Source organism: Mustela lutreola, chromosome 3 (assembly GCF_030435805.1).
Source record: "Mustela lutreola isolate mMusLut2 chromosome 3, mMusLut2.pri, whole genome shotgun sequence".
In the NCBI taxonomy this organism is placed as follows: domain Eukaryota; kingdom Metazoa; phylum Chordata; class Mammalia; order Carnivora; family Mustelidae; genus Mustela; species Mustela lutreola.
Window position 1 is genome coordinate 146534487 of NC_081292.1, and position 12361 is coordinate 146546847.

Consider the following 12361-nt stretch of genomic DNA (forward strand, 5'->3'; position numbering starts at 1 on the left):
TTATGAGGTTTTAAAAAAATAGAAATGCATAAACTAAGGGATGGAAATGGTCCCAAATCTTCTCACACTGATTAATGTGAAAAGTCCCTTTCAGCCAGTTTAAACACTTTCCTCAAAGCCATCCCCTCAGTCTGCTTTCATGTTTGAGCCTTGCACACTGACCCCTTTGCCAGTATGAGTCGGGGAGAAGCCACGGAAACTCCCTCTACTGGACTTCCCTGCGTAGGGCTAGGTTTGCAGCCACCTGCTATCCTGTCTGGGGGAGCCATGTTCAAGTGCCTTTGGGTCTTTTGTTGTGAACATGGGGCTGTTTTTTTAGGACTGAATTATTGAAAATGCCAACTCTTTGACAATTATAGCTTATAAAACTGTGGTTAGCTAGTTCTTTCTGATGCTGGGTGACTGGGGGTGATTTCATTTTTATCAATCCTTTAAATTGAATTTTCAACTCACTAATTGAGAATTATAAGAGGGAATTTTGTTTGTATCAAGTTTTTATTTAAATTCTAGTTAGTTGACATATGGCACAATATTAGTTTCAGGAGTAGAATTTAGTGCATTCGTCACTTACATGTAACATCCAGTGCTCATTACAAGTGCCATCTGTAATACCCATCACTCATTTAGCCCATCCCCCGTCCACCTCCCTTCTGGTAACCATCAGTTTGTTGTCTATAATTAAGAGTCTGTTTTATTGTGTGCATCTGTCCCCCCCCTCCACATTCATCTGTTTGCTTTCTTAAGTTCCACATATAGTTGAAATCATATGGTATTTTTCTTAGCATAATACACTCTAGCTCTATCCATGTCATTGCCAATGGCAAAATTTCATTCTTTTTTATGGCTGAGTAATATTCCATTCTGTATATATACCACAGCTCCTTTATCCTCTCATCAGTCAATGGACATTTGGCCTCTTTCCATAATGAGGCTGTTGTTGATAATGCTGCTATAAACATCAGGGTGCATGTGTCTCTTTGAATCAGTGATTTTGTATCCCTTGGGTTTATACCTCATAGTGCAATTGATGACTCATAAGGTAATTCTATTTTTGACTTTTTGAGGAATAAGAGGGATTTTTAAAGTACTTTTTCTAAATGAATTTTTTTTTTCCATTTCAGTGGTTATTGTATAGGTACCAAGACAGCTATAACTTAGGTTTGGTTGTGTTTCATGACAGCAACCCAGAATGACACAGAGGAAGAAACTTGAGAAATTTCAGGGGATTTTTCTGTTAAAATCTGACTAGCAACTAACTAACTCTTCACAGAAACTTTCCCTGCAAGTAGTCTTCCTTTTGGGGTACCTCTGCCCCTTTTAAAAAGATTTTATTTAATGTAGTGAGGGAGGGAGAGAGAGCACAGGCAAAAGAGAGAGACAGAGGGAGAAGTAGACTCCCCACTGAGCAGGGAGCACAATGGGGGGCTCCATCCCAGGACCTCAGGATCCTGACCCGAGTAGAAAGCACATACTTAACTGACTAAGCCATCTAGGCACCCCTCCCTTTCTGTTTTGCTTTTTTAAGAAATTTTAAACCAAAGGTCAAAGGAGATCTTTTTCTTACCAGGGTCCAAATTAATTTAAATAGATTGCTTTTTGTTGTTGTTGTTGTTTTTCATCAAAGTTGCTTTATTCTCTTTTTAAGATTATGTTAAATTATAAGCAGATTCACAAAAATTCACATTGGTTTCTACTTTTGCAGATGAACGTTCCCTCTTCCAGACCCCTAAAGGCTCTTCTATTCTCTCTCCCACTTTACTTCTCTATCCCATCTCCCCAAGTTAGAAAGAACTGACAACAAAAGGTTCACCAAATTGAAATGTTGGCAACATAATTGGTTTCTTTTCTCTTCCTTGATGTTATAGGCCTCCCAATACAGGGAGGCATCCAGTTGCAACTTTCTCTTACTCACTTGGGGAAATTAATAGGAGAATGTCCTCCACTTTCTAATAACAAAGTAGCAAGCATGCAACAATTCTATTGACCTTGTAGAAAGCCAAGACTGAAAAACATCTTGTGCTTTCATTCACTTTCTCTTTTGTTATAACTCATATCAATTATCTCTTGGGAATGGGATGCCCTGGGCCTTTCTTTCTCTTCCATTCTTAGTAATAGAGTACCATTCTGGGTTTCCACATGAGGAAAGTACTGTCAAAAGACAAATAGCCATGAAGACTCTTTGATCAGATTATTTCACAGTCTGCTCAGACACAGTCCTTGTAGGCTATGATATTTTAGAGTTTTATTATGCTTTTAATAATATTTTAAAAATAGAGCACCTTTAATAGACCTGGTGGTATATTTTCTGCTTTGGATGCATTCATAAGAGATGTGTACATTTTGGATGCATTCATAAGAGATGTATACATTATGGGAATTGTACGGTTCCTTCACCTACTCAGGAGGTCCTAACATTCAGACCACCTCTGGACTTAAGCTATAGGAATATTGGGAAACTTTGGTGAATACCAAACTGTACCCTCAACTGCTGGTGCCCTGTATCTGGATCCTCACAGTTCACAGACCAGGGCTTGAGATTTTGTTTCTATTTGTCCAGACCTCACAATTCCTTAATTCTTCCCTCTTTTTGGGCCCTCTACTGTTAGTGTAACTATATGATCTTTGCTGCTTCCTTCCCCAGACTTTAAGTCAGAAGCTTAGTTTGATGGCAGTGTATGTGTTTTCATGGGGTAGGGGTCCCAGAAGAAGCCACCACTGTGTTTGAGGGCATTTCAACAATTTCTCAAAGTAAATGTGAACATGACTATTGTTAACCCTTACAAGTAAAATCTTTAGAAAAATGAAATAGGAGACTAAAATGTGCTGCTTAGACCATGATTTGCAGAGAGAAGGTGGTTTAAAGTTGAGCACCCCCCCCCCCCACATTATGCATCCCACCATCATTCCATGAGCCACCAGGCTCCGTGTAGGGCAGTTAGACCAGGCACGTGTCTCTGCTCTGAGTATCTTACCTGACTGGGCTTAGGGGACCTTCCTGCCCCTCTCTGCTTTATGTCATCCTTTCTGAACTTGACCTTTCCATCCAGTTGACTTGTAGTATGTGCCAGGTTTCTACTGGTTTAGCCAAAGCCCTGCTCTAGTTCTCTTCATTCTCTCAACTAATAAGACCCAGTCATTTCTCTCAAGTGGTCTCCCAGGAGAAGAATTTAAACAAGGAGAGAGGGGAGGGATGCCAAAGAAGGCCACTTAGGCCTGATTCCTTATTCATGAAGGGACTTAGTTGAAGATTTTTGGCATTGTCTTTTACTGAAGTATTACATACAGTCACAGAGACACTTTTAGGGTTAAAAGACAAAGACATTCATCATAGACCTTTACATTTTTTGTCCCACCATTGGAAAAGACTTTCATAGTGCACTATGAATTGATGTGTTTTCATAATTTATAGTTGGGATGACTAGCATACTTATATTTCATTATAATTTGTATCAACAGCAATATTGTTAATTAGGAACACTTTTATAATACAATTACATAAGTTTAGTTTTAATTTTATCATTTTTAGTGTGCTGAAGCCTCAAAAAAAGTAGTAGCCCAATCTCTTTGGCCTGTAACCCTATAATAATAGAAGATGGATGCTGAGTGGAGTCATCTACTGTTGTTACTCAGCGTTTAAATTTAGCATGTATGGGTATGTCCAAGAAGATCATCTGGCGGGGAGAACTTCAGTCTTCTACATTGTGTGGACTTCTCTCTTCTACATTATTATGGCTCACTAGAGCTTTTTACCTTTTTGGCCTCTTACCAGAAAGAGTGTGATATTTCTTGTCAACAACATCTTACCTAAGCCTCAAGGGAGCTTCTTATTTTCTCTCCTTTCTTATTTACTCTTTCTGCTCATGAATTCTATGCTCCACCAGATGGAGGAGTCCACAGGGATGCAGGAAGAAAGCTCTGGGGATAAGCTTTCTTCTACCTCTCTCCTACTCTACCCCCACACCATAGGCTTCGGTTCTCTAGAAAGAACTCAGGGAATGCCCATAATGAACTTGGCCTTTGGACTTTCTCTTCTAATTCCTTTTCCATTCCCAACCAGAAAGGTGCCTGATTATTCTAATCAGGGACCTTTAGAAAAGAAAATTCCAAAGACACTTTGACCGTTTTGAACTGCATATTTACACTGTGAAAAGGAATTTATAAGTATGTTTTTAAAATTGTGCTTTTGAGAGTCGAAGGAGAAAAAATTACAAAGAGTAATATAGGAAATCTCTTATTTGGTCATTCTGAATTAAACATTTTTAATATTTTGTCTCATTGACTCTCAGTCTTTTGTTTGTTAATTAAGAAATCATACACTATAGGTCAGTCTCCTTTAAACCCTGTCCCCATGGTTATTCCCTCCTGTTCCTTACACCCCTCTCTTCTGATTGTTTGAGGTGCTATTTCCTTCCAGTCTACTCTCAAATAGATTTATACGTAGTTTTACATATTACTATATAAAGCGTGTACATATATTTCTGTACATGTATAATATGCCTATGCTTTTAAATGCTATGCATATATAAGAGATAAGCATAAAACACACATAGGATTGTTTTCTTTTTTACACATAAATAGCATATTATATGTACCAACAGCTTGCTTTTCTTTTTCAGCATTACTTTTGATATGTATTTATATTGATATTTGCAGGTTTAAAGATCATTAGCAATGTGCAGAAATGTAACACAGTTCTGTATGTTAATTTTCTATCCTGTGACTTTACTAAATTCATTTATCAGTTTTAGTGGTTTTTTGGTGGAGTCTTTAGGGTTTTCTACATATAATGTTTTATCTTCTGCAAATAGTGAAACTTTTCCTCTTCCTTATCAATTTGGATACCTTTTATTCCTTTATCTTGTCTAATTGCTGTGGCTAGGACTTCGAGTACTATGTTGAATAAAAGTAGTGAGAGTGGACATCCTTATCTTAGTCCTGATCTTAGAGGACAGTCTCTCAGTTTTTCACCATTGAATATGATGTTCACTGTAACCAACTATTAATCCTTGGTTAGTTATTATTATTACCAAAAAGATTTTCCTAGTCAGTTGCATTTCTTTTAATGTTGTTGGCAGTGTCTTTAACTATGTAAACATTTTAATTTTAATGTAGTCAAATTTACCACTTTTTTCTCTTTTAGTTGCTGTTTTTGATTTAAGAAATGTATGACTGCTGTGTTTCCTGTTCAGAAATTGCCTTAGCTATTCATGTGCTTTGACTCCTTTTATGAGTTCTGTATTCAGGTTGTTAGACTTGCTGAAAAAAAAATCATTCTATAATTTTTATTGGAACTTAATAAATTTATAGCTTCATTGATGAAATATTCATATGAAAGTGTGTCCTTTCAGGGTGCCTGGGTGGCGCAGTTGGTTGGGTGACTGACTCAGTTTTGACTCAGGTCCTGATTTTAGGGTTGTGGGATCAAGCCCTGCATCGGGCTCCACACCAAGTGCAGAGGCTGTTTCAGACTTTTCCTCTGCTCCCTCTGCCCCTCGTGTTTATGCTCTCTCTCTCTCTCAAATAAATACATCTTTTAAAAAAGAATGAAAGTGTGTCCTTTCATCCTTGAAAATAATCTTTATTTATTCAAATTCCGTATTATGTCCTTTAAAAAGTTTCATAATTTCTTTATAAAGGTCTAACTTTTTAAAAAATTAATTTCTTAACATTTTATAATTTTTGCTGGTCTTTCAAAAAATTGATATAAAGAAATACTATTGAGTTCTTTCATGTTGCCTTTTTTATCTTGGTAGAAAAATTCTGCTGAATTATCTTATTCATTGAATTAGTTTTTCCGTTCCTTGCCTTGGATTTTGATAAGATTAACATATTATTTGCAAATAGTGACTAATTCCTTTCTTCCTTTCAGAAATGAACAATGTGGTCCACCTTTTAATTTCCAAACCACAACAAATTGAGTCATATTTAGTCTAACTGATACATTCTCTAATCTTTGTACTACTTATTTCTTTTCTTATTGCATTTACTAGGACATCTAGGACAGTGTCAAGTAGATGTGGTCTCCTGACTTTAGTAGAAATATTTCTTTAAGTTTTATTATTAAATATATTTGCTGAGAGATCTTTAATAATGTCTTTAACTAGTTTAAGAAATTTCTTTATTTTCCTAATTTAATAATAAGCATTTTTCTTTCTATAAAATGCTTTTTCTAAAGCCATTGAAATTACCACTTTAAAAAATATATTAGTGTGATGAACAACATTCACAATACATAGATTTCTGCTACTGATCATTTTATTTTTGGAATATATAGTACTTTATTATTCTTAACTAATTTTACATTCAATTTGCTTATAATTTATTTAGAAAGATTGGATCTATTTTATGGATGGATGGATGGAATTAGAACTAATGCTAAAATCTGTCCATTGAAACATTTTCATTTAATTTTGCCACTTTGCTTTATTAAGTATCTGAGAAAGTAAATAAGTTATTATTTCTTCAAGGAGACCTATGCTGAACCCCAGACTAAATTTAGGTCCCTTTGTTAGCCCTCTCATTGTACACTGTATTACAGTTGTGTAGTTATATGTGAAATTATTTATTAACTGAATCACCCATTAGACTTTAAGTTCCACAAGGACAAAGGATTTTTTTTTAAACATATAATGTATTATTTGTTTCAGAGGTACAGGTCTGTGATTCATCAGTCTTACACAATTCACAGCACTCATCATAGCACATACCCTCCCCAATGAAGGACAAAGGATTTTATGTTTAATTCATTGTTGCAATCCTAGCGTCTAACCTGTGCTTAGTATATAATTGACACTTAAAAATTATTTGTGCAATGAATGAATGCTTAAATGAATAACAGTTTGAAACTGATGGTGTTTCAGGTCCTTCCCTGTTTAGAACTTGCCTAATGAGGATACAAAAACTCACATTTCATTAGTAGGTTACTTTTCCTAAAATGTCTTCACCTGCTTAAAATGACATGCTGAAGGATTTCTTTGAAATCCTTAAAACTGGATAAATCCCATATGATTCCTTTTTCTCCTCAATCACTGCACTAGCACATCATAAAAATTTAGGGGAGTTTTCTAAAATTAGAAACTAAATATTACTAAAATAAACACATCACCAATAATACTTTCTTCAGTTTTCATCAATGGCAAATTGTATATTCACTGGCTTCAATGTATCCTATAAGCCAAAGCACAATTAAGCAACAATTATTATCTAAAAGTTGTCAAACATTGACTTTTCAAAACCAGTAAGTGTGCCAAAGGCCAGCTCTGGATGGGGATCTCCAGATCCTTGGGGGTTTCAATAGTCAAATTGAGAGGGGCAGTTAGCCTTTCATATCTCAGCTCCTTGGAAGGTACCAGAAGATCTGTGAATAGGAGTGGCCCCTTTCCCACCAAAGTTTCCTAATTTTCAACGCAATTGTTGACATTTAGACTAGTTTCAAACAGAGTGTTATACAGTCATCAAAAGGTATTCTCATTCTTTGTCACCAATTACATCTTGAGAAGCTTTAAGGAATTGTCATTTTTTTCTGATTTCTTAAAAGTATGTATATCGTAATTAAGGTGAGGAAAAACCACCTTTTGTCTGTAGTGACATTTTAAAGAATTTTTGTTTATTTATTTGCCAGAGAGAGAGAGTGAGTGAGTCAGGCAGAGGGAGAAACAGGCTCCTGCTGAGCAAGGAGCCCAGTGCAGGACTTGCTCCCATGACCCTGTGATCATGACCTGAGGCAAAGGTAGATGCTTAACTGATTAAGCCACCCAGACCTCCCCTGTAGTGACATTTTAAAATTAATTTTACTTTACTATATTTACTTCCCAAAACAATTTTAGGTAGTTACAAATTTGTTTGCACTAATTATTAGGCTACCATCAGTGGTTAAATTTATTAAATGCCCTGCTAAAATAGTATCCTAGTCAAAGTTTGCTAATTTCACAATTACAATTTGCAACCCACAATTAAGACCTGAATTAATTTTAATTCACAGGATGATTTTTTTAAATGAACAAGTTCATTTTGAACTTTATTATGAGAATAAAATTTGTTCATTAACGAATGTATCCTTTGAATTACAACCTATTCAGGACTTACTGTGTTTTGAAAGTTATTCTAAGTGCTGCATACAAAATATATTCCCTGGTGTCACGGTACTTACAGACTAATAAGGGATGGGGTAGTTTTGTACTGTGTCAACTTCGTTCAACTGAAACCATGCTTCTCAAAATCTCCCGTTTGTGTGAGGTTTTGGTTTAGTATTGGGCATAAAAAACATCATGTCGAAATTTGGAAGGGGGGAGGAGAGGGAAGTAGCAGCTCTGAAAGCCGGTGTCAAGCCAGGCACTGTTGCACTCATACACATTGTCATGGATCTGCTGGCTCATCTTGTCATTGGGCAGCCAGCCTGCAGCTCCTGCCGCTCCTGCCTCATCTCCTTCTCCAGCTTCTCTGAGTCCTGGGCCAGATACATGGTCTTCTCCACAGCAGAGGGTACCAGCTTCTTCTGCCTGCTTCCCACATTATCAGGATTGAAGGTTGTTACAGGCTGAATGCATGTGTCTCCTCAAAATTCCCCAACATGATGGTTTTGGGGGATGAAGATTTGGGTGTTAATTAGTATAAAAGAGACCCAAGAGAGCACCATCATCCCTTCCACAATGGGAACTTACAGAGGTAAGGTGGCATCTGTGAACCAGAAGTGAACTCTCATCAGACAGTGAAACCACTAGTATCTTGATCTTGGGTTTTCCAGCCTCCAGAACTGTAGGAAATACATTTCTGTTGCAACAGAGTTTAGCAACAGACTAAAACAAAGGTGGTATGAGATGAACATGGATTTGGGTTGTCTTCATTGAGTTGTTTGTCCTTGCTCTCTCCATGTCATGCCTAGAATTTCATCCTGACTGCCAAACCTATAGACCCGTGAAGACTTCAGACCCACCACCAAGGCAAGGCAAGCAACCTTTCATAGACTACTTCATCAGCACCCACAATTGTGTAAGGTCTAACCCATGGATTGAATTTGACTTTTGATGTTACTCAGGGCAGTGCTATTTCTCTGGTAAAATCTGAACGATAAAAGGAGATAGACTTTGTTCTCTGAATCGTATAATAGTTTACAATTATGATTTGTGTTAAGGGATGTAAAGAAAGCATACAATAAGCTACAATGAAACAATATAAATATAGTGCCTTAGATTGGGGAAGGGGGTGTCAGGAAAGCCCCCTTTGAAGAAGTCCTGTTTTAGCTAAGACCCAGAGTTTGAGTAAACGTTAGCCAGGTCAAGAGTTAGACAAGAGGAGTCAGTGTGCAAGAGCTCTGAGGTCCGCCCCATTGGAAGAACTGGAGAAAGACAAGAGTAACCAGAGCGGAGGGAAAGAGGCAGCAAGTGGTAGAGAGGGCCCTGGATTCCACATCAAGGTCTTGATGCTTTTCTTAAAAGTGATGGGACAGAAGCATCTTTCTGTTTTTAAAGGATTACTCTGCCTGCTTTGTAAAAGAAATGATTATCTATATATTTGAAAATGATAATCTGATTGTTGATAAATAAGCATTTTCCATAATGGGATTCAAAGCTGAGCACTTGGATGCCTCTTGAAATAGGAATTACCTGTCAAAACCTACCAGCATGCCAAAGAACAAAGACTTGACCCCAGAGTCCTCCAAGCCTGACCATCAGATATGCGGAGGGTGGTTTAATTGCTATTCTTGATGAATCATATTATAATATCATAGATGCCTTTTGCCTTCATATGGTTAGCAAAGTCTTTAAGACTTTGAAGTAAGTAAGGAAAACTGCAATATCAAGATTGTGACTGTAACAATGCATTAGACAGAGAAGATTATTTGAACCCAAGTTTAAAAACATGGAGACCTTATTCTGACACCAAGATCTTCTTAAACATCACTGACTCATCTTTTCCCATTAGGTCTCCAGTTAGCTACATGCTGATAGTTTTGCCTGCAAAAACTACCTTGTTCTAGCAATGTAGCTGCTTTACTACTACTTCTGTTGCATTAGAGTTTTGTTATGCATTTTTGTTTCTTCTCAGGAGAAAAGGTTTTGGAAGACCATAATTCCTCCATGTCAAATTTGAAAATTTTGTTTCCAAATTGACTCCTTGCTAGCTTGAGTAGCCAAAATCTGAGTCACATGAAGAAGAAATGAATAACACCGGTAATGATAATGATGATGATGATGATGATATCAATGATGGAATATGGAGGAGGCAAGAGAAGACTGGTTTAGAAACAAGCTTTAAACATGGTAAGGCTGAAAGAAAATACTATTAGAGGTTTGGATTGGTTGTTTTTCCCAAGGAAAGAAAACTCTAGTAATGAAGTCTGATAAATACTGAAAAATAAAGAAAGGAGAAGCAAGAGGTTATTACAATGGGTCTGGCGAATGAAGGGATCATGGCAGTGCAACATGAAGGGGAGCACATGTGAGAATCTTTTTTAAAAAGTAAAGGCAGGGGTTCCTGGGAGGCTCAGTCGTTAAGTACCTGCTTTCGGCTCAGGTCAGGATCTCAGAGTCCTGGGATAGAGCCCCTCATCGGGCTTCCTGCTTGGTGGGAAGCCTGCTTCTCCCTCTCCTATTCCTCCTGCTTGTTTCCTTCTCTCGCTGTGTCTCTTTCTGTCAAATAAATAAATAAAATCTTAAAAAAAAAAAAGTAAAGACAAGATTTGGATTCTGGTAAAACATGAACAGTATAGGAGAAATGGTCACTCAGTAATGATAATAAGGTTGAAATGGAGTGTCCTGGGGAATGGCAGAGGTAATCTTTATTTTTAAAAAATTGAGACTTACTAATACTAATGAAGAAAGTGGTAACCCCAGGCATTTTCTGTAGGTAAACAGAAAAATTGAAACTCCTTTTAAAATATAACAGAATTTCCATTTTCCTCAGGCATTCAAATGCAATCAAGCTGCGTCAGCCTAGAGATTATCAAGACCTCAGATACCTGGGAAGGGAAGGCTTTATTTTTTGGAGAGCACAACACAGGGAACAGTCTCTCAAGCCAGTATGGGTGTGGCCTTTAATTGTCTTGGGTCTGTCATTGTTTGTTAGGTTTGTAACCTTGGTTTAATTAATGCAGAAGGAAAACATTTTAGAACAACGTTGTCATGGTAATGACATGATTGGTGTCTTGATTCTTTGCATATGAACGTATGTGTAGTTGTATCTAAGACTAATGGTATTACAAGAATATGATCGTGCAATTGGTTATTCCCTGTCTTCAGACTGCAGGCTACCCTTGGTATTCACTATAATTAGGTTTCCCCTAAAAACACCTGCCCTGGCAGGAATGGGTGTGAGAGGGGGATGGTGTTTGCCGCTAGGCCCACTTACTTCTGCCCACCCCCTCCTCTACCTGGCATCTCCAGTCCCAGTTTGAGTGATCATCTCTCTTGTACCTTCTGGAATTCTCACTCACCTCCTCCTTTGTTGGGTCTTTCTCTGCTCCGAGACTTTATAAGTAGGAGAGAAAATTCCATCATTTGTGTGATTGGCAAAAGAAAAACAACGATTATTATTTGTGATGAAAACTACTCAGGCTGGGCAGGGGGGAGTTGTGAACATTCCATTCCTTCATTCAGAGCAATAAAAGGTTGGGAATCTGGGAACGGGAGTTCTGTTTTTAAATTGTGAGATATATTATGCCATAGTTGGCTTAGTGTCAGTTACTAAGGGGTCTGGCTCTAACCTTAGTGCCCAAAGGGGAAGCCTTACTTGTGAGTAGAGTACGTTGTGTAGCCTACGCTCTGATTCCAGAGAGCTCCTGGAAAAGTATTTTATTGGCATGTCCCAGCGCGAGGCATTTGGATTCGTGTCTCATTTTCCCCAACATAAAAACAGTATCAGATTCAGCCTTAATTGTCTTTCAAAGCTACCACAGACACTCAAAATCCTCTAACTACAAAAACAGCCTCAAGCAGCTTCAAATTCTCTACTCCCACATGTCTCTCTTTGACTGATCGGTGCACAAATCCGTGTTGCTTTAAAACCTTTTTATCTTTGGAAAGGCTGGAGCTCCAGGAAAGTTGAGAAATTCTTTATCAATACTATCCCAAGAGTTACTGTTTGAGGGGAACAGAGTTTCAGTCTGGGATGATGACAATGCTCTGGGCATGGACAGTGATGTGGTGGCACAGCAGTGTGAACGTACTTAGTGTCTCTGAACCGCACACTTAAAAGAGTAAATTTTGTGTTACATATATTTTAGCACAGTTAAAAAAGTCAGGTTACTGGTGGCCTGAAGAAGGAGGTAAGAGATTGTATTTGAGAAGGGCCTGGCGTTGTTCTATTTTTGTTCTAGTGATGATTACATGTCTGTTCAGTAACTATAATACTTACCTTTGCTTTA

At 37.5% G+C, this 12361-nt stretch overlaps 1 long non-coding RNA gene across 2 annotated transcripts in view; it reads left to right on the forward strand.

Annotated features, from left to right (window-relative positions):
* LOC131827133 (uncharacterized) overlaps positions 1-12361 on the forward strand; it is a 62639-nt gene that overhangs the window by 31774 nt on the left and 18504 nt on the right. For both annotated transcript variants that reach the window (XR_009351899.1, XR_009351900.1), the window contains exons 3-4: positions 8882-8988; positions 10045-10169. This is a non-coding gene — a long non-coding RNA (uncharacterized LOC131827133). The remainder of the gene's footprint in view (positions 1-8881; positions 8989-10044; positions 10170-12361) is intronic.